The sequence below is a fragment of the Chinchilla lanigera genome, unplaced genomic scaffold (genome assembly GCF_000276665.1).
Source record: "Chinchilla lanigera isolate Chin_1 unplaced genomic scaffold, ChiLan1.0 scaffold00048, whole genome shotgun sequence".
In the NCBI taxonomy this organism is placed as follows: Eukaryota; Metazoa; Chordata; class Mammalia; order Rodentia; family Chinchillidae; genus Chinchilla; species Chinchilla lanigera.
This window is the reverse complement of record NW_004955449.1, coordinates 7,111,460-7,133,667: the sequence shown is the minus strand read 5'-3', so window position 1 is coordinate 7,133,667 and position 22,208 is coordinate 7,111,460. Positions and strand designations below refer to the sequence as shown.

General features: G+C 35.6%; 1 protein-coding gene across 1 annotated transcript in view; it reads left to right on the top strand.

Moving 5' to 3' along the window:
- The first annotated feature begins 1,999 nt into the window (after window positions 1-1,999).
- The window catches only part of Xirp2 (xin actin binding repeat containing 2), a 77,033-nt gene continuing 56,824 nt past the window's right edge, over window positions 2,000-22,208 (top strand). The window contains exon 1 of the mRNA XM_013518803.1: window positions 2,000-2,169. The gene's annotated coding sequence lies outside the window, so the exon portion shown is untranslated. The remainder of the gene's footprint in view (window positions 2,170-22,208) is intronic.

Here is a 22,208-nt window from a genome sequence, read left to right as displayed (position 1 = left end):
CAATTATTTTATAATATTTCACCAACCTACCCATTAATTTTTGTAATGATAAATTATTTGTGTTTGAAAACTACTAAAAATATTGGAAAATTTATAACAAGAGAATATATAAAATACTTTCATATCTGCATATTTAATAAAAAAATATTTTCTTCCTGAAAAGCTAAGATAGAAAGTTTGAAGAAAAATTTGCATGAGTGAAATTTAAAGAAGCAAGTGAGGAAACTAATTAAATATAAAGAGAAAACAAAGAGTTTGAATAAAGAGAAAAGATGAGGCAGCCAGAGTTCAGATCTTTCACTAATTATTCATATTTCAAAGGACAGAGCTAGCTGAAATATCCTTAGAAACTATATCCGGGCACAAGAATAGAGGCAATTTCATTTGTATTACAGGATCAATCTCATAATTTAAACTCTTAGAATTTTAGATGTAGTGCCATTTTATATACTTAGCTATGTAAAATGATAGTAATTTGTTATGTATATTAGAGTAACAAGTGCCACTGAAATAATTATTTCATATCTATTATTTAACCTTCGCAGCAACCATTTAAAATTGGTAGACTTTTTTCCATTTAGTCACAGGCCAGCAAAGTCGGGTGCGGTCACCCTATGAAACTTGCCCAAGTCACAGAGGATGGTTGCTGTCGAAGTTGTCCTGAAATCCTGGGCTACACCAGCTTTGCCCCATAGAACTTTCTGCAAGAGGGAAAAGTTGTGTAGTTGTACTGTTCAGCGCATAGCCTCCAGTCACATGTGAAGATTGAACACTTGAAAAGTGCCTCGTGGAGCTGAAGAAGTAAATTTTAAATGTCAGGTAATTTTTATCAAATAAAACTGAGATGGTCTCATGTGCGAAAAGCTCCCATTATGGGTAGTATGCCTCTGTACAGGTGGATAATACAGGACACTGAAAACATTGAGTATTCAGCAAAATGACACCAGAAACTTTTTCTTAGAGTGAATGAGCTAGAAACTCAACTCGTGACTTACTTTTTAGTAGAAACAAATATTATATATGGAATAATGTCTATACTAATTTTTATTTGTAAATTACATTTTAATTGTAAATATTTTGTATGGAATAGAGTACATAGATAAGTTGTTCTCCTCAGCTGAAGGGCAACTTGTTTTGTCTTTATTCAGGTTTGTTGTAAGGCCAGCTGGAAACACACACAGTGCCCCACACTAAGAAAGAATAGAAAGATGGGGAGAGCGGGTAACTTTATCTTTAACTGTGTTGGCAGTATGGAACTGGACTACAATTCTAGTTGAGTTCCTCCCTTCTTCTGAAGCAGGCTGAGTAAGCGGTGTGACAGCAAGCCACATTTAGTATGATTCTCGCAGGAGCCTGAGAGGTGACTCCTTTCCCCTGCATGGTCTTCTTCACTAGTGATTTTAAAGCTAATAATAATGAACAGGACTGCATGTGCATCCTCCCTAGAAAGCTTTCTCGCTTCTCTCTTATGGCCTTTTCAACCAAAAGAAGACTTGCTCTGCTTATATAATCACAAAAGCAGTGTTTTACTTTGTTTCCAGCGCAAGCTGGAAAAGTGCAGTAACATTTAACCTAACACTGCTTTGCGAAACAATCGTTTCCTCTTCCGCAGAACCTCCGTTCACTATTCTTCCAGAATAAACTGAAACTTTGCTTATTTGCTTTGCATCCATATTCTCGACTGTTAAAAGTTTTAAATAATTTAGAAAGTTCAAGTCATTCGAGAACTTTAATTCCTGCACTTCCTCTTCTGTGCGGGTTGGGTTTTACACCTTGTTCGAAAGTTCAGAGTCTGCCTCAGGATCCCGGCTGTAGAAGTTTGATTGACTGCCCACGTGTGGGACACACGTACATCAGGGGGGACACTGTGAGGAAGGGCGCCCTGCAAGACACTCTTCTGAAAGAGTGCTTGGCTCAGGCCCACCTATACAGAGCTCAGTTCCTAAAAATAGGTGCTCAGTTGGATCCTTGAGACTCATCGCTAAAATAAATTCAGCCGCCCCGTGTACTTGCTGAATAGACCTGTCCGTGGAGCTGGCCTCCACTCCACCGATTGCTTCAGGGGACTGGGAAATTTGCTGTACAGGAAACAAGGGAGGCAGCTACTCAGAGAAGAATTATAGAGGTATATGACGTTTCCGTGAACTTGGGGTAAACCTATTCCGAAAGGTATGTGCAATACTGTCACTCATGCATGTGTGCTTGCCAGGTTGTAAAATGCTTTTGCTCATCAGTGAAGATCAATGAAGGCTATAGGTCAAATTGTAATTGCTATAAAAGAAAATATTCAATTGGATTTTATAAAAGTGATGATATTCTTCATTGCTTTGTGTTTTGAAATTTAAATCTTCATACATGAAACTCTTCGCAAAAAAAGCATTTATCATCCATGATATTGAAGAATAATGAGCCCAATTTAATAAACAGTCATGGGTTAAAATTATGCAACTAACCACTAAAGGAAAACTAGAAGAAATCAGTTTGTCTATAATGGGCATAAATTGAATGAATACATTAGGAATCATAAACGGTATTTCTTGAAATTTGGTGAGGGAAAAAAGTGTGAAATATTTTCAACTGTTGCAGCTTGCTCAGAGAAATGTAGGCAAATTATTCTTTTCCAGTTTTAGTTTGATCCTGTAGCTCTCAGTCTAACCATGGGCTCATCTCCTCTGGGAGTTGTACCAGAGTAAGGATTAAAGAATCAGGTTCTTACATGTTTTGCAGAATTAAGAAAAGCACTGCCAGTTGGATCTGCCAGCCCTAATTATAGTAACTACAAACTTAAGTGGAGAAGACTGAGATTGTACTTTGAAGGTATCATGCCCTGTACACTATTTCAAATGGAGTTTTTTCTGCCTTCGATTGCCTGTGAACACCTTAATTTGGTCCCGTTGTGCCTTAAGTGTTTAGATGTTAAGAGACTGAATGATTTGGGAGAGACATTAAAACAGAATTTCCTACAACACCAGCTAAAAGCAAGGACACTTTAAGATTACATAATACAGAGTTTAAATTTAGCCAGCTGCTGCTGAACTAAAAGATATTTTATTTTAACCAGAGCTCTATTTGGTCACTGACAAGCTGTAGACTTTTTGAATTATTTCAAAATTTTATGCATGAATTACAAAAGGACAAGTAAAATAGTTACCTGAACTGCATTCAGCACCAAGAATTTTAATATGAAAGAACACCTGTTTAGGGCTTTAGAAGAGATTGCTGGTGAGTGGCTGAAAAGTTGGGGCAGAAATTAGAAAGTCCTGAATTTCATGCTTAAATATTTCTCTGTTCCTCTGCTTACTCTGAATATTTTCCCTTCTTGCTACCACCACATAAACTAACAACTAGATCTGTTTTTAAAAGTCAGCATTTCAGATATCTGCTATATGGCAATGTGCCAGCTGCTTGGGCAAAACATAATCCGGACTTTGGACGGAATGGTTCTGTTTTAAGCTAGTCTGGGGCATCTTTCAGGTACAGCTTCTCCCAACCACCTGAAAAATGAGAGTCAACATTCTTTAATGATCACAGAGGGCTTTACTTCAGAACATGTTGCTGAGGAAATGTCAGCTCTGGCTTCATGTGTCCTGTGATCACAGAGGAAAGGAGTGCTGCTTTTCTTGGAACTGCTTTGGGGTAAAATGTCCACAAAGTTCATAGATAGTTTACTGATATTTACAGAAATAACCGCCCACCATCAAGCATTCTGTCTCTCACTGCTACTTGCCACATTTGAAACATTTCTGTACACCAGAATTCTCTTTATAAGGCCTGCTGGAGAGCTCAGAGTCATGTCTAGAGTTGGCAATTTATAAAGTAGGTTAGGCACTTAATAAATGCCTGGTAATGTAATTGCAAGATTTTTGACTGACCAGTCTGTGGGGGGACAGAGCTTAATCGACAGTAAGTAGTTCTTTTATTTGCTTTCCATCCCATCTTTTGGGAGTATTCAACTTACACTTTCAAATTTAATTAAACTGTAATTTATTTTTTTCCAATTCTGCTACAAACATTCCTTCACCCGAATCACAGTTTCACTCCTTCAGGGGTGGTAATTCCAGACCTCTCTTATTCAGAAATGGTGCTGTTAGAACTGGGTTATTTCATAAAGGCGCAGTGTTTTTATAGAACGGTGTGAAATTTTGTATTGTCAGTTTTGTAACATTACCGCTAACATCAAATGGTGTGTCTTTTCCACAAACAAGTACTTCTCCCTCTTTCCTTATCTCCCCCATCCTCCATCCCTGGAGGTTTTTAGTTAACGTTAGGACATCTCACATTTTTGTTACGGTTGTTGCTATCAACACTGAACCAGAAACTCAGCAAAATCTCTCATTTAGAGACATCGGTAGGGGAACCTGGTCAATAGTCATTCTTCCTTTCTCAGGGTAGGAGGCAGGCTGGAAGTTCTCATCCACTTGTCTCTGTTTACTTCTCCTTCACTTTACATCTTCCCACCCCGAGTCATGGGCCGTACCGTGAGAATATATAAGACACCATCCCTCCAGAAACTCTAGTGCTTCTGCACCAGGAGCTGGGGAGAAGGACCAAGTATTTATTTTCCAGTAATCTTTAAAAAAAAACCTATGAATATATTAAATTTTTCACATTGTTTTCTAAAACATTGAGATTTATCTCTTGAAAATTTAACTAGTGTATTTTCACTTGTATGACATAATCAGTAAAAGCATAAACAGTAGCACCAATTAGGCAATAAAAAGCAAGATTGTATTTCCTTCAAACAAGATCAACAGATTCAGTCAGTTATTTTTATTAGTTTTGATACATCAAATGTTATGGGTCTATCTACAATGATCCTTAGGACTTAGTAGGACTAAATAATGGTAAAAAAAAAATAAACTGGCAGTGAGCAGCACAGTAGTAAGTCCAAATTCCTCATGGAGTACTGTACTTCTTAAAATATAAAATTCTACCATGGATTAAAGGAATTAACACAAAGAACATCAGTGCCTAGTTGGTTTAAGTTCTGTGAGCTCCAGATTAAGTACACAGAAGCATCAGAACACCAATTAATAACTCACATAAGCTTTAAGTGCAGAGAGTCAAAATCAGCTCTGGACATCTCAGGGATAACATCCACATGTTATCCTTCAAGTCTTTGTACCTTAGCATCAACCCCACCTCCCCACTCCCAAAGACTTGGGATATAGTTTGAGGTGCATCTTGATAAAGCCTTATTTTTCAAATAGCAGCCTTTGGTTTCTTTTTAATTTGCTTTCATGTTTCCTTAAAACGAGATTTCCGGGGCTGGGGATTTAGCTCAGCGGCAAAAACGCCTGCCTGGCAAGTGCAAGGTCCTGAGTTCGGTTCCGGGTACCGGAGAAAAACCAAAAACCAAAAAAAAAAAAAAAAAAAAAAAACGATTTCCTTAAAATAAGGACAAACTGTGTGTAATGAAACATGCTCCATATAATCTGTTATAATTCAAAAAAAAGATTGATTCACTTTTATTTTTACTGAACACTTGTGTTTATCTTCTCTGTCAAAGGGGATACCCCTGCCCCAATAATCCCCACTGTCTTATCATTGGACAGCTCAGTTTTCATGGACATTTTTGGCAGGCGTTCAAGTAAATCTTTGCCTTTTGTATTTTTCTAATTGTATGCAAGATAATTAGTTGTCTAGAGCCAAATGCATTAGATATGTCTGACTCTTCAAAAGTAATTAATTCCCAAGTTGTTCCAGACATGTGTATGATTTCAAATAAATATAATACTGAAGTATTCAGTTTTGGAAGTTTTTGCAGTTTCTCTGCAGTCAAATACTCAATGGCATCTTCTCCCAAAATCAGAAGATATCACATGTGTAACCCCTAAATGAATTAAGTAGATACTTACCAACACAGAAAAGACACAAAAATTTATGAGTCACATAAGTTCAACATTATAAAAGGTTTTAAATCATGTACCAGTTCTTTTCATAAATTCAGTAAATATGGACTGAATGAAAAATACAGTTCAAATGATGTTATTTTTATTTTGAACTAATAGGAATTTAAGTGTATTAAAATAAATTGCAGGTGGACCTCACCTGTGATGACTTCATATTAGAAATGATCAATTTATCAAATCAGAAATTATCTCACTTTCTAAGTATTTCTTCTTTTTTTCCCTGATTTCTATGAAAATTCTCTGGAATATTTTCTTTTACCCAAGATCTATAACCATCTGTGGAATATACAAAGTGTCCTCAGTTGGCCAGAATTATCAAAATATTACCTCTGCTTAAAAAATGTGACTTTTTAAAAGTTATGCATGTTGAATTTTGATAAGCAGAGTCACACTTAAAGCATTTAGTTGCACTATAAATTCATGGGTGATTTATCAATATCTCTGCTGGGTTTTTGTTTGTTTTTAGTCAGAACTGTCGTAATAAGAATTCAGACATGTTATCTAACAGTAAGCCATTTAGATAGATAATCAGAAGTTTGTAAACAACTATAGTAATTAAGTGCTCCAGGGAAACAGTGAAAAATCTATTTGTAAAGTTAAGGATTGCTCATTGATTTATCTGATTTTTATGTTGGAGCTTTTGAGTTTCTACTCACGGATTACATCATCAAGTAAGAATACTCTGGGAAAGTGAAAAACTAAATTGCATTTATTCATATGAGTAAAGGTTGCCGGTTCTAGCTGCAAACTTTATATAAAAGGGACTGTGCTTCAGTTGCATCTAGAGCCACTTTCCCGGGCACATGTAGGGTAGAAGGTAGCTGCTTTGCTACTAAGATAAAGTCTAGAAGCTATTGCCAGTTGGATCTCAGGGGACAGAGCAAGGGATGCACAGAGGAAAGCCAATGACAGCGACCAGCAATTCGATCATCTCCTTCTCTTCTCTGCGTCATTCTGGGGTGCTCAAAGAGGAACAGGACTTCGTTAGGATCTTGACATCTTTAGTAGGAACTATGTTAGACCTCTGAGACCTGGAGGCCTCAGAAACATTTATTTTTAGGAATGAAACTGTACTAGGTCATGTCTGCTTTCAGTCACTGACTCATTCTAGAATAGAAATAATTTCAAGATTCATCATCTCTCCATCACTGAGAGCTGGACAACAGCCACACTTTTCATCTGTGAAATTTCAGAGCAATGCAATCTGGTAGGCATGTGTTTGTGCCTAATTTGCACCCCTTTATTTCACAAAATATCTAGTGTACTTACTGCATTTGTCAATTCAAAGCTAGTACTTATAGTTTCTAATATCCCATCTTTAAATAGAAGCAATAAATTATCACAGACTTCAATTTCTAACCCTTTTGTTTATTTCACCATTCAGCCTAACTGATCACACTTTTGGGCTACGTTGTTATGATATGTTATTAATATTTCTTCCAGTTACCCTCAATTATCTTCGCATATATACCTAAATATGTAGTGTGTATGTATACATATATGTATATATTTTTCTCTGTGAAGTATACTACTACTTGTGTTCCCATAGTCTCCAATTTCTTTAACATTCTCAAAGTCCATTTGGTTATTCAAAGAATGAGGGATAGTTCTCAAATAACAACCACTATAGAAAATATAATGCATAATCATACTTATTTTAATTCATACTTATTTTATGAATAAGTATTTATTCATAAATACTTATGAATTTTTAAGTACTTATTTTTATGTACTTATTTTTATTCATACTTATTTTAATTCATTGTGTAATACTGAGTAGAGAGCCTGACTTAGACTTTTGTAAATATTTGTATTGACAAAAAGCAAAGCTAAATCTTAATAATAATAGTAAATTTTTCCTGTATGATTAATCTTCTAAGAGTAGATTTATAACAGGAATTCCAAGAACTGATATATAAAATTTCATTATTAATAGCATCTTTACTTTGAGATCAATCCTTGAAGTTAGAACATTTTCATAACTTACCTTTCTTTCTAATTTTTGAACTTTTTAAATTTCAGTTCTATGAAGAATTTCTTGACTCTAGATATATAATCATTCTAAAAATGCACAAATTTGCCTCAGTTTATCAGAATTACCAAACCATCATCTCCAAGAGCTAGAGGAGATCAATAAATTCCACGTAGCACTACATTCAGAAACCCATAATGAACCATAAGATTTTAGAACCAGCTGCCTGAGTTTGAATTCTGGCTTCCAAGCCTGCCTACTGGTTGGCCCTGGGAAGACTAACAACTGTACTTCATTTCCTCATTGGAAAATAGAGCTACTGATATTTGTCTTATAGAGTATTTGGCAAATTTACAAATAAATTCATATTCATTAAGTGACTTAAACTTTACTGTTTGGCATATAGTAAGTGCTTGGCACATAGTAAGCATTACTTACTATATAGTAATAATATCAATATTATTTAATATATGATGGTGGTATAATAATCATTATTAATATACTACCAGGGATCCAGATAAGAATATAAAATATCAAACTATTCTGTGTGCTGAGTGTTCAAAATAACATACTAAAAATTGCTTAAGAGAGAAAATTGTCTTACTTAATGGGTGTTTCTATTGTTAAAAGTATCCTTGCATTTCACACATGCATTTTTTCAGTTCAAATTAAAAATTTCTGTTCTCTCTGGAACTGTAGAAAGACATTAAGTGCCCTCTTTCTATTATAGTTATCCAAGCATTTGGTGAAAATAATCTTTCTGTTATTTTTGGTGTGTCTAGCATCACATTACACACACACAGACACACACACACGAGACCTGAAGTCTCCGATCACCTTAACCTTAATGTCTCCAGTTTCTGACATAGCTACTCACAGATATCTTTTGGACCTTGGACTATTTGACCAAGTTTGTAGATTCAAAAGACACTCTTTCTGCACAATTTTCTCTCTTAATATTTTCCACTCTTTCTTTTCAATGCTGACCAATCTGGAAACTCAGTATACCCTCTATATTTTCAGCATCCCATGTCCTTAACCCCTTCCACCTCTGTGTATTCTGTCTCTCTCTCTCTCTCTCTCTCTCTTGGATCAGCTCACAAAGCTAAGTAAGATAGAAGGAAAGTTCACATTCACTCACAAGGGCAGTACTGAATGTTTGGGCTGGCATATCAAAATGCTCATCTTGGGAATATAAACTAAAAAGAGGAAGAGGAATGCACTAGTTGAAGAGAAAGCGAAAAAATAATTACCAAAAATCAATACAAAACAAAAAGGTCAGTAAATTGGTGCAGTACTTCAGACTCAAGGAGTGAACCTAAACCATAAGCAGGAAAACAAATCAAAGATCAGAAGTGAGGGGGACCGGATTTGGTGAAACCAGTGATGGACAAGAGCATATACTTCATAGTAAAATGGACAAGAGCATATACTTCATAGTAAAAGCTGAGATCAAGGTTGTGTTGAGAACCAGACAAAGCTATGCCAGTCTAATGCCCACTCAGCCTGGACCCTATTGTCAACTTTAGCAGCACAACTTACAGTGACCCAATTTTTTATTTGTCCATACATTTAGGGCTAAATCTGCCACACCAAAGCCAATTCAGGCTTTACACAAACTGAATTTTTTTTTTTTTTAAGACAGGGTCTTGCTTTGTAGTTCAGCATGGCCTTGAAATCACTGTGTAGCCCAGGCTGGCCTTGAACTCAGAGCGATTTTCCAACCTTAGTCTCCTGAGTGCTGGGATTCTGGGCCACTCAGCTTGCTTTTTACTTTTTTTATTCCCATTCTCAAACTGCCATACGTGAATGTATGAATGTATGTGTGCATGCACATGTGTGTGATAGACAAGCTTCCTAATCTTATATGTGTGCTGCTGAAGTGAGCAAAGCTTCCTAATTTTGCACATATGCTGATAATCAACAATCATTTTATTCACTTTTAACTGACTGCTGTTACACTCACCATTATCCCGGACAACCCCAGATGTTGTCTGTTTTAATATACTCAAAAATTAGAGACTAAACACGAGTTTGTGGGAAATTTAGGAAATACAGCTATGTTGAATTTGAAAGATTTGGGCTACATAAGATTAAGGTTTAGTAACCAGAGACATACATTGAGTGTAACATAGATGAAACAGAGCTGATTGAAAACATGTAGTAAGAAAATGGTGGTCTGAGCAACTGATTTGAAGGTAACAATATACAATGGAATTACAATGGTGAACTCTTACCATTTTGTCTAGTGAAACTCTGTATTATCTCTACTATTTTATCAAAGAATTATTTTCTTATTTGCTGTAAAGGTTTGAGCAATCTTTCATTCTCACATCTGGTAATCTGAGCAATGTAGTTGAGGATAGCAATATGAAATGTAACAACTACTGTTGATTCGTATTATTTTGTCATGAGACTCTGTATCACTTTGAATGTTCTTGCTTTGATTTGTTTATGTTTGTGATACTGGTATGCTGCTACTGTTCTATTTCTTTGTCTGTTTCTCATTTAATACTCTTTTTAAAATAAAAAAAATAAAACTTTAAAAATTTAAAAAAAGAACATGCATGCTGAGAACACAGCCCTGGAGACTCTAAGTGGTTAGATGTCTAGAGTCGTGTGTGTGTGTGTGTGTGTGTGTGTGTGTGTGTGTAGACAGGTCACATTAGATGTGTGTCATTTGCGCCTGATCTGAGCTACTCACAACTCCATGCTCAGGTTAGAGGTTTTATAAGCAATGATGCAGAAAGTGCTGCAAAGCATCAGCATTTTGAATTCTTCCTTCTGTGATACTTTCTCTTATGGCAGCCAAGAGTCAGGTTTGGTGAGGTTTATGATATTTTCCTGGGTCCCTATGCCTCTAGTGAGTGGGAACAGGGGCTGAGCACCACATCTGCTTTCCTTGGCAGGTTTCCAACACAAGCATGCTCTGGGACACCTTGAAAACCTACTGAGGTCTCATAAAAAAGGAGGCTAATGCATCTGATTACATGGTGCTCTAAAGAAAAGTGTGTGGGGGTGTATGTGCTGGTCCTTGTGTGCTCTGTGTAGACTCAGCTCACTGGACCAAAGAGGCTGGTTACCTTCCTTCAGAGTGAAATGTAATGAGAACATGAACATATTTGGAATTTTTTACTTGTAACCTCTTTCTAATTGAATTCTCCAGCTACGAAATAACAGGAGAAGTTCTGGCAGAAAGTAAATTTGTCAGGCAGCTCCAAGCTGGCTGGTTTCACTTTCTAAGCAAACATTCTTGCACAGTTCTAATTTTCACTTGTTCGTGTGGTGCCCTGCTGAGAATTTGAGGGGAAGAGCTGGATTTAATTGCGCAACGCTCACAGGTTCACAGACAGGCATTTATTTTTGCTGTCTCCTGGAAGCGCTGATCCCAACTTTCACATAACTTCTCTGTTGCTTAATAAATTCTGTTGCAGAATTTTAAATTTGTTTTCTACTCTAAAAAAAGACGAGGCATGAGAAGCTAAGAAAATCTATCAGCAGGAACCATAAGAAGATCGGCAGTAGATTTTACAATATTATTTCAAGTCAAAATCATTCAATAACTACTCAGTGGGCACACCTGCGTATGTGCCATGTTACATGCTGAGTAATTTTGAAGCTGGTCATTTTAATCTGAAATATCAGTTTGTTTCTTGACAATTAAACAGTTTTTAGTTCCAGGTAATGAGTGTTTAGTAAGCAGTTTTACCAAAATGTAAAGGAAAATACTGCCACTCATTATCAGGAAAAATACATACATATATTCCTTACAAATGCTTTATTGCCTGCCCCTACCCCTGCCAGAGGGCCAATAAAGCATTTTGGACACTGTGAAGCGATCAGCCTTCCACAGTGACAGTATATGTGGCAATAGGGTAAACTGATGGACCTAAGAGAGTCTTTCTGAAGTTGTGATAAATTTGGTTTGGTGTACTGCTCAATTTAAAGATAAAAATCTGATCCTGTTACTGACAAGTGGTTGAGAGTCTACAGTTATAATGAAATCTCTAAATTGTTTAAAATAACTTTGAAAAGAAATAAAAAAGTTGTTTAACTTTACAATCTGAGTTTCCTTTCAGGTGAGCTGTCCTAAAGTAGTTGTGGGAGATTAAACAGAGTTGAAGAGGTCACCCAAGGCTTTTGGTTCTGAAAAGAAAAGATTTTAGGAAATTGGTAAAACCCCTATACAGTCGTGAATGATGAGTTTCATGTGGAATTTTACAAAGAAGAGCAAGATATAATAACTTTTTATTGTTTTCTAGATTTGCCCACTCTGCAATCTTTTCTCTCCTCTCACCTTCTTTTACACTTGAGTTTAAATACTGTTGGTCTAGGACAATTTTGTTTGCAAGTGTTAATTAAATTCTTTGTTTTTCACAGATGTTCCTATCTTAATGTGTGTGGAAAAGAAAAGATTTCAGTCTGAATAACATTTAAAGGCTGATTTTTATATTATACCCCCTTTTGAAGCAAGTTAAATAAAAGCATAAAATGAGTTCCTGCACTTGTGATGCACTTATGAGATTAGGTTTTGAATCTGGGGGCGAAAGAAACAAATACCAATGCCATTTTTTTCAAGAAAAAAAGTTGTAAATGAATTAAGGAATGATGAGACCTACTAACTATGCACTCTATGTGTATCCTAAGCAGGGAAGACTATTAAATTACAGCCCACTCTTTGGACTCTTCCTGGTACCAGCATATCATTAGAACTCTGACATCATATCCTTCTTTTGAAATTACGTGCTGCATATTTGTATGCAAAAGGTATTTAGGTCATGTTCACGGTGACGAAGGAGAGTAACTATAACCAAGCACAAGACTGACTCAAAGTTTTGATACATTAAAATTACTATAGCTTTAATATACAAACATCCTGCTCTAAATTTTAAACATCTTGTTTAGAATACGTACAGCATTACCCAGTGTCTCGTCCAATTACCGAAAACAGTAATCAGAAAGCAGTGTTGACACTATAAACATTTGAACAAGATGCCAATTATCTTTTATTTTAGAGCACAGTAGAACATACAACTTTGATAAGACAAGTAACACCCCACAGTAATTCTTAATATTTCTTCTTGCCCTTAGTAGTTTATCTTCTATCAAAATTCAATGATTAAAGGCAGTATTGTTTTAAGTGTGTCCAAAGATTTGTGTAGAATATTTCCAAATAAATTGCTATCTTATTTTTTTGGGGGGGGGGGCGCCTTTCTGCAGTACCGGGAATCGAGCTCACAACCTCGGGCTTGCCAAGCAGGCACTGTGCCGCTGAGCTAAATCCCCAGGCCCCATAAATTGCTATTTTAAAAGATAGAATTTACCTTCAAAAAATAGGTTATTTATTAAACAGCATTGCATTATTGGAACAATTTTCCTTTTCTCCTGTATTATGTAACTTTTCTAAATAGATTCAGTAGAAAAAATGTGAAATTTGTGTGGTTTCCCTTCTTTGACTAAGACTATCAGTCATTACATTTAAAGTAAAACAAAAATCAAAGTATGCCACAGCTTGTGGACGTAGAGAAAGCATTTTAAGTAAAAATTTTATGATCATTGAGAAGAGTTTGTACAAATTCAGACACCAGATTTCTCTGAGATAAAATTGATTTAACATACATTCTAGGACTCAAAGAAAAACCATGATTAGTAGAAGAGAAGTTGCTACTACATCTACGTCTAAGTTGGTTTAAGTTAGGGTTTTATGATTTAGACTTTCTTTTAATATTCTTTGTCATTATTAATTTCGCATGCTAACCTGAGGAGAAGGGAAAGTTATGAAGAAGGTGATGAATTGGGAAATTTAGACACTGGTCATTTCAGGGTGCTTTCAGCACAAAAATGATTTAAGTAACAGTTAGTAAATAATTAGCTTTTCTAACACTGTCTGTGTTTAAACAACTTGAAGATTGGCACTCTAGCAAACTGTTTTCAAGACGGCAAATTATTAAAAGCCCCACTGTATTTCATAGCTTTTCTCTTTTGACCGAACAGCACACCTGAAACAAAAGAAAACAGTTCTGTACACATGAACTAGCTTCAAGTGGAATTTTACAAAGGTGTGAGAGATCCTGTCCATCTACCAATGACCTTCTTCTACCCCTGAATAAGATCACTTCTGTGCATTCCGCAGGCTGGGGTGGTGCAGTCTTAAAGAGACAGGCACATTGGCTCTGAGTCATAGATTGGCCTTGTGACTACCTCCAGGGCTGGGGTGATGAGTCCGTTTCCTTCCTCTTTCTCAAGTTTTCATGTCAAACCTGAAAAATGGAAAGAAGATGCAATTCTTTTCACAGGCATCTGCCTCCTAGGAAGTAAGTCACCCAGAAAGAAAAACTCTGAAAATGGACAATCCCATTCCTGCTAAAGAAAATAGGAATGAGCCAATGTGAATTTTAAAAAGTAGTGCAGTGGGAAATAAAAAGGGTATGAAAACAATTTATAGCAGAGAGGACAGCAGCTCAGTAAGAGATGAAATAATATAGAATGATAAGAAATTTGGGGATTTTCTAGAAGAGGGAGTTTTGAAAGAAGAGAACAGAACTCAATGTAAATAGAAAAAGTACTCAAATAGAAAGAATATTCATATTCAGCGTAACCTCCTTATTTTGTTGCAGCAAACACGCTTATTTAACTGAGTCACCCACGGAGGCTGGATGCAGAGACAAGCAAGTTTATTGGGGTCTGGCAGGGGGCACACAGTACATGACCAAGTGCAGATCCTGAAGGGCAGGAGGGGAGAGTAGTTGTGCAGTTCTAATTCCAGATCTAGCTCTGGATCTAGTTTCGGTTCTAGGGGACAGTGGTGCTGATATGTTTTAGTGCAGCTACAGAAATACTACACAGCCTAGGCTTAGCTGGTGACAAAGGTACAAAGGTGTTTGACATTTTACACTGGGAACAAGCAGTCTTATGACAGAGCATGGAGTGGTATTGGGTTAGGTAACTGTGACATTTACAAGAAACAAACTTAAGGAAACAGATATTTAAGCTTTAAAATGGCACTAGAACACAAAATGGAGATTCCTCACAAAACTAGGATTAGAAGTCCCACTTAACGCAGCTATTCCCCTTCTGGGTATTTTTCCAGAAGAACTAAAAACATCATACCACAGTGATATATGTACACCCATGTTTATAGCAGCACAATTTGTCATACCTAAGTCTTGGAAACAACTCAAATGCCATCAAGTGAGGAATGGATATAAAAGATGTGGTATTTGTATACAATGGAGTATTACTCAGCTATAAAAAAGATAAACTTGAAGCTTTTATAAGCAAATGGATGCAACCAGAGACCATACTCATAAGTGGAATAAATTGGACCCATATGTGTAAATATCATATTGTCTCCCTAGTGTAAGAACATGAAAGAGTAAATAAAACCCAAAATGTACAATAGATAATATGAAAGGGAAAGAAATTTCTCAAAGGAAGGAACAACTGGCATGAGGGAAAAAGAAAGTGCTAAGGCACTTTATATATATATAGATAGATAGATAGATAGATAGATAGATAGATAGATAGATCAGTGGCATAACTGTACTGTTGATGTCTGATGGTTTATTGAGAGGAACAGTTATTTCTTAAAAGTTTTTTCATACATTTTGACCAATTTTGCATGCTTATTTCTGGTAATCTGAGCAACTTATGTGAAGACAACAATATGCAGTGTAATAACCATTAGTGAATTCCTACCATCCTGTCTAGTGAAACTATGTATTGTCTCTAATGTTCTTTTAAATTATTATGTTCTTATTCCCTTTAATGGTTTGATCAATCTTCCATTGTTACATCTTATAATCCAAGCAACTTCCTTGAAGATACCAATAAATAATATAACAACCAGAGTTAATCCCTATCATTTGGTTTAAAACTCTGTATCATTGTTAATATTCTTGCTTTGTTTTCTTTGTTTGTTGCTATTATTCTTTTTATTCTCTTTAAAATATAAAGAAAAGATTTCATTGAATCTTAACAGGTAATCATCTCTGTATGTCCTATTATCATTTCCATTATACAGATAAGAAATAAGGAGGCATAAAGAGGTAAGCAACTTGCTTAAAGTTGAACAGTAAGTGGCAGAGGCAGACTAGAAATCAGGCACATGAGTCCAAAGCTGATGGCTTTCCCTCATGAGTCTGTCTCTTCAGGATAGTCTTACAAACCTGTCCTGGAGGAGCTTGTGGAAGAAGAAAGAAGTGAGGACAAAGGGACTTACAGATGCACTATAAGTGTCACTTAGCAAAATTAGAAGTGTAATTTTTCAATGTGAAGGACAAAGCAAAATGAGCTGCTTATTGCTAGGGGTAAGAGAGACTTCAAGTGAAATTCACCTCCTCTGAGGCCACAAGTGATATTTCAGTCAGATTGGACTTCATTCATTTTAATCTGTTTTCATCCCTACGCAATAAATGTGGTTGGTGGCAATGGTAGGAATATGGAGTGCTTGTCACAAAGTTTCTCAAGATACCACAAAGAAGGAGGGTCCGTTTGGAACATCTTCAGACATGCTGGCTTTCTCAGAAAGACTGGCCATCTGGAAACTTGTTTTATCCAGAAAAGAACACTGAAATGATACAACTTGTTTTATTTCTGGTTTTAGAGAGAGGGTCAGATCAACACTTCTCAAGATGCCATATTTCCGAATGATCTTTAGTGTTTTTCTTTTCTTCTCCTTTCGGGTAGCTCATGACTAAATATAAGGGTGATCAGTTTGTCCCCAACCCTGAGCAATATGATGGTTCAGCAGTATATGGAAGGTAGATATTTGTTAAATGAATATATGACTAAAACCCCAATAGGAGAGTGTGTCAAATACCCTCAGTGTATACTGAGGGACAGATCTAAAACAGGGGAAATTTGAATGGAAGCACCTTTCTAACTCCCATCTTCTAGAGCAGAGTAGGTCACTAGAAAATAAAATCAGTAACCCATGCTTTGCATTTTTCTTCTTTTGGGTAAAGTTTATCCCTTCCTCTGTTCACCTGGATTCATATCAAACTCTTCCTCAAATCTGATCTCTACAAAGTTATATATAAATATATATAAACAATTTTTTTTCTAATTCTAATCTCATTTATATAGAAAAGGAGCCATTTAAAGCTATGGAAGTTTAACAAATGGTTAAACTTTGATTCATCTCTAGATTGAACTGAAAAATATTTAGAAAGTATCTGTGTGTAGCTATTTAGAAAGCAAATAGCCTTTAATTCATAACTTTAATTAAAATTTACTTGGGAATTAAAATGTTATATTTTAGGGCAAGTATGTCCACCTGAAGAGATTGTGTGGCATTAAATAAACTTGTATGCTGAAATAACTGCAGGCTCTACCACTTTTTTAACTTTGATTTTATTTTGATCATTACTTCTTCACCAGAAAAATGGGAATAAACCACATACCAGATATGGTTGCTAAGAGAATTAATAGTATAATACATGTAAATGATTAACACATAATAGATACTCATTAACTGATGGCTACAATTATTGGAATGTGATATGTATGATTGCAGTAGAGAAATGGCCAATAAGAGATTTATGCTGTAAAAATATGCATCATCTACAGATATTTAATGGTTCTAATTTATGACTATTTCAATGAAACTTAAATCATTTTATTCAATTATTGATTTTTAACTGGCCAATTCTCAAAGCTATGCAATTAATTTAAAAAATTTTAATATTTGTATGATTAAATGTTCAAATATGCCCCAACTAGCAATATTTTTATACTAATGATTACCAAATTTTTTATTAAATTCTGTTCATAACTGTTCGAATACCAGAAGTACTTTCTGTGACCTGAGGTGCAGAAAATAGCTGACAATTCTATAGAACAAGAAGTTATTACCACCAGGAATGGCAATTCTGTTACTAATGGAGATTAGAATCTAAATGGACATATGTGTGTGTATATATATTTATATAGATAGATAGATAGATAGAGATATATATAGGCATTTCTACAGGGCATGACAAGTAATTTCAAATATGTGTCTAACATACAGTAGTTGGTTTATATACAACGGTGGAATTCAGAAAAGCCGGAGCTAAAATATACCTTAAGAAAAATCTAGAGGGTAGTGATTTCAGACTTGCACAGATTCACGTATGTAGGGCGGCGAATGTTTACATTAGTTTCCTACTGGTGCAGTAGCAAACTAGCATAATAAAAAGTTACATAAGCTCAAATTTATATTATGGTTCTGGGGGCCCAAAGTCCAAAATGTGATTCAGTGCACCAAAATCAGTTCAAGCTATTTCCAGAAGCATGCGGGAAATATCTGTTTCCTCTGGGTTTTCAGCTTCCTGCAGGTGATCTCCGGTACTGCTTCCTTCCTCCTTCGAAGCCAGCAGAATTTCACCCACCGCTCCCCTGTTTCTGTCATCTCATCTCCTCGCTCACTCTCTGCCTGTCCTCCCTCCTTTCTTTTGTTAGGACCTTTATAATTGCACTGACCCCACCTGGAGAATCCAGGAAAATCTTCCCATGTCAAGATCCTTACCATCATCACATCTGCAGAACCCCTTTACCTTGTCAAGTAATAATTAATGGGCTCTGCAGATTGGGATATAAAGAAAAATGTGGGACAACTAAAATTCTTCTGCAATGCTTCATCTTGTCTTCTTTCTGTGAAAGACAGCTACCTATGAATGATCTCTTCCTGTATCTGGTAAATGAGGAGAACGGTGGTTAGGGAAGAGTTTGTAAGAAAGCTAATCCTTTTCTTCACTATGAGATATACGCTATTGTTAATGAATAAAGCGCAATAATCAGATGAATGGATGGATTGCAGGGAATGTAACAAGTGTACTTGGATGCTGAGGAAATGGGATCATAAAGAGATTAGTTTAAGAAAGGGATTCTGTTCTTGCTGGAAAGATGCCACAGGATGGCTTTTACGCTATCATGGCGTGTGTTCCTATTTGTTCTATTCCACTCCCCTTCTCCATGTTTATTGTTTTTAAATCTATAAACCAAGGCAAGACTGTGCTCTATGGTGACTCTTTCATTTCATTCTCCATCTATATCTTGTTTTTTTAATATTCCAATGAGGATAAGAATGTTTAAAACTCAAGTTGATTATAAATTTGACTTGGTGGCAGCATTTGGAATATTTAAAAAGTATGAATTTTCTTATTAGCTGAGAGATATGCAGATATTAAGAATTGTAGAAAAATTTAATCCTGCTAATTGCTCTGAGCTTATGATACATCTATTAGTACGATGGCGTGTGCACAAATCCAAATCTGGTTGTAGGTCATATATTTAGTTTTGATAGAATTTAGTTTATCATTTTCCCAACTCAATTCTAAATCCATTTTCCAAGTAAGAAACAGTTTATTTCTTAACAACACATCCAAAATAAAATAGCATGGCTACTGCTGCGTCCCTGCACACAGGCCAGCCTTCTCACAAATGATAACTAGGATTACTGCAGCTCTGGTGCCTTCCGTTTGATCTTGGGAGACTCTAAATAAAGGCTTCCTGGGCTGGGCATATGGCTCAGTGGCATAGCACCTGCCTAGCAAGCACAAGGTCTTGAGTTCGATTCCTGGTACCAAAATAAATAAATAAATAATGACTTCTAGATTGATTTTGGCAAATTTCAAAGAAAATATTAATTAAATTCAGGGTTTTCTTTCCTGCTAATCAGTTTAAATTGCTTTCAAACTTTATAAATTCTTGAGTCAAGTTTATATGCTAGATTAGCCATATAGGAATTTTAAAAATTTGTTTATTATATATGATATTTGATCAGGTCCCAGCAGAAAAATACATCACTTTCTTGTCTGAACTTACTTTCATCTGTTACGGAGGGTGGGGGTGGGGGCTGTGCTTTGAACACTTCTGCTTCTTACGAAGCAGCACAGGATTGTAGTTAAGCCACAGCCCTTGAAGCAGGAGTGCGTGGCTTCCCTTCCAGCTCAGAAGCACATCAGCCACCCACCCTGGACAGAGTTGTATAGCCATCCACATCTCTATTTTCTTGCCTATGAAGTGGAAACAGAAAGTGCAAAAAATCTCTACCTCTATTGTGACTAAGAGCATTAAATGGACTATCTGACATACAGACTATCCTTTATACACATTTACTATTAGTTTTTTCTTTTGTGAATCATTTTTCAGATCCTTTGTCCATATCTCAAAATATTAGCATGTTTCTGAATTGTCACTGTTAACAATTGAAAATTAACTTTAATTTACTATTGCTCACATATTACAATTATTCCATGTCAGTTTTTCTTTTTTTCTTGTTTTTATAAGATTATTTACTTTGAATTTTTGAATTTATTGTTTTGAGGTTGTTTTGTTTTGTTTTTTTTTTTTTTGTACTGGGAATCAAACTCAGGACCTTAAGCTTGCTAAGCAGGGGCTTGTGCTGCTGAGCCATATCCCCAGCGCTGAATTTTTGAATTTAGAAAACCCAACGAGCATCATTGTATGAACTACTTATAATTCTCTAAAGATTTTCATCACTTTAAAAAATATTTCAATTTTAGCCCAACTTGTGGTACTCCATTGTTGTATGCTGTAAGGCTAGAATCTTTTAAAGTTTTTCTCAAAATCATTACCCAGTTTCCCACATACAATTTCTCTCAGTAATGTTATAGTGTCATCATTTCTCAATCGTTTTGTCTTACATGGATTCATTTGCATAACCAACCCAATTCCGTGATTCAGTGCAGAATTTCCTCTTCTCGGGAAGCTTTCTTAACACGCATCTTATTGACATTCTAGATAGATTATGCTCTCGCCATGCCCATCTTACCTGGTACAAATCAGGAAAATATCATGCTATGATTTTCTCTCTGTCTAGGTCTCTCCATCTCTCTGTCTAGGTCCCTCTGTCTCTTTGTCTCTCTCTGTCTCTCTGTCTCTGTCTCTGTCTCTCTCTCTCTCTAACTAGGCTGAAAATTCTGGAGGACAGTGAATATGTCTTTTGCTTTATGTAAGTAATAGATGATGAAGATTAATGAATAAATATGTTAAAATAAAGCTTGTTCATTACATAATTCAAATCATTTAATTTTGCAATTTCATGTATCAAAAATGGAAGATGTCTTAAAGTTACTCACCTATGACTTTCTTTTTTTTTTATCCCTGATGGCCTTTTTATGTCTCTATAAGCAGCATGTGTTGGTCTACAACTGTTATGACTTTGTACTACCATGATATCAATAGAATGGTCCCCTATATCATTAAGTATAATTTGTGTTTACGGCTGCTTTGCCTGAATGAACTCTAGTCATAATAGCCTTCCTTCATTTATATTTGCCTGTCCCTTCCTTCATTATATTTGTAGTATTATTTTTTGCTCAATATTTCCTTTTAAAATTCTATTTTACTTTAGGTTTATTCCTTGCCCGTAACATATGGTTGAACTTATGTATTTTCCTCTTTCAATGTGAAGTTTGTTCTCTGATTACTTGGATAATAGAAAACATTTGCTTTGGTGTATACCGTGTATTGAAGTACTATACTTTTTGAGGCTTTGTTTTCCTTTCAGCTTGTTTTTGTTACTACATGGCCTGTGTTTGACTTTTTGTTGCCTTTCACGTGGTTGTCAACTCAAATTCATACAAAAATCCTGGTTTCACAATCCTAAAATTTCAGTAACCCACGCTGGTTCTCTAACTCCCTTCAAGGTTCAGTGTCATAAAGGAACACTGTGAAAACATCCCACTGCTGTTTCTTTATACAGACTCTCTTCGTGTCTGTATTATTATAATATTTTTCTTTTCCTTAAACTTGAAACCTTGACAAGTATTTGCCAATACATTGGTATCTTTAACTATATTCTGAGTTATGCAAAATATTTTCAGTCTATGCCTAAGTTTCATTTTCAACAATGTAGTTCTTCTAGTATGACTTATTTAATATGCTTTTTTCCTGAATCTCACACTGAGATGCTTGTAGCTTAGATTTTTCTGTTTTCCACTTTTGGCATATTCTTGCTAATGTTTTTGATTTTCTTTTTGTAACATATATTATTCCACTTTTTATCTTCAATGTGCATTTTAATTCTTCTAAATATTTTAATATCCCTAGTTCTTTCCTCATGTCTTGTAAATCTCTTCACTTCTGATTCCACCTCAGCCAGTAGAAAACTGGACATGACTAATATTAGATTCCTGAGCCAGGCACTAACACGTAGTAGCAAAAAAAAAGTTCAAAGCATTTTCTACTTTATTTTATAGACTCTTGCATATTCCATATTGGGCAAAAATGAGAAGAGAATATGATCACTCCAAAAATCTTTGAACAATGATAGAGTGAGGCAGTTGTAAAGCACCTCATATTTAATATTTATCTTT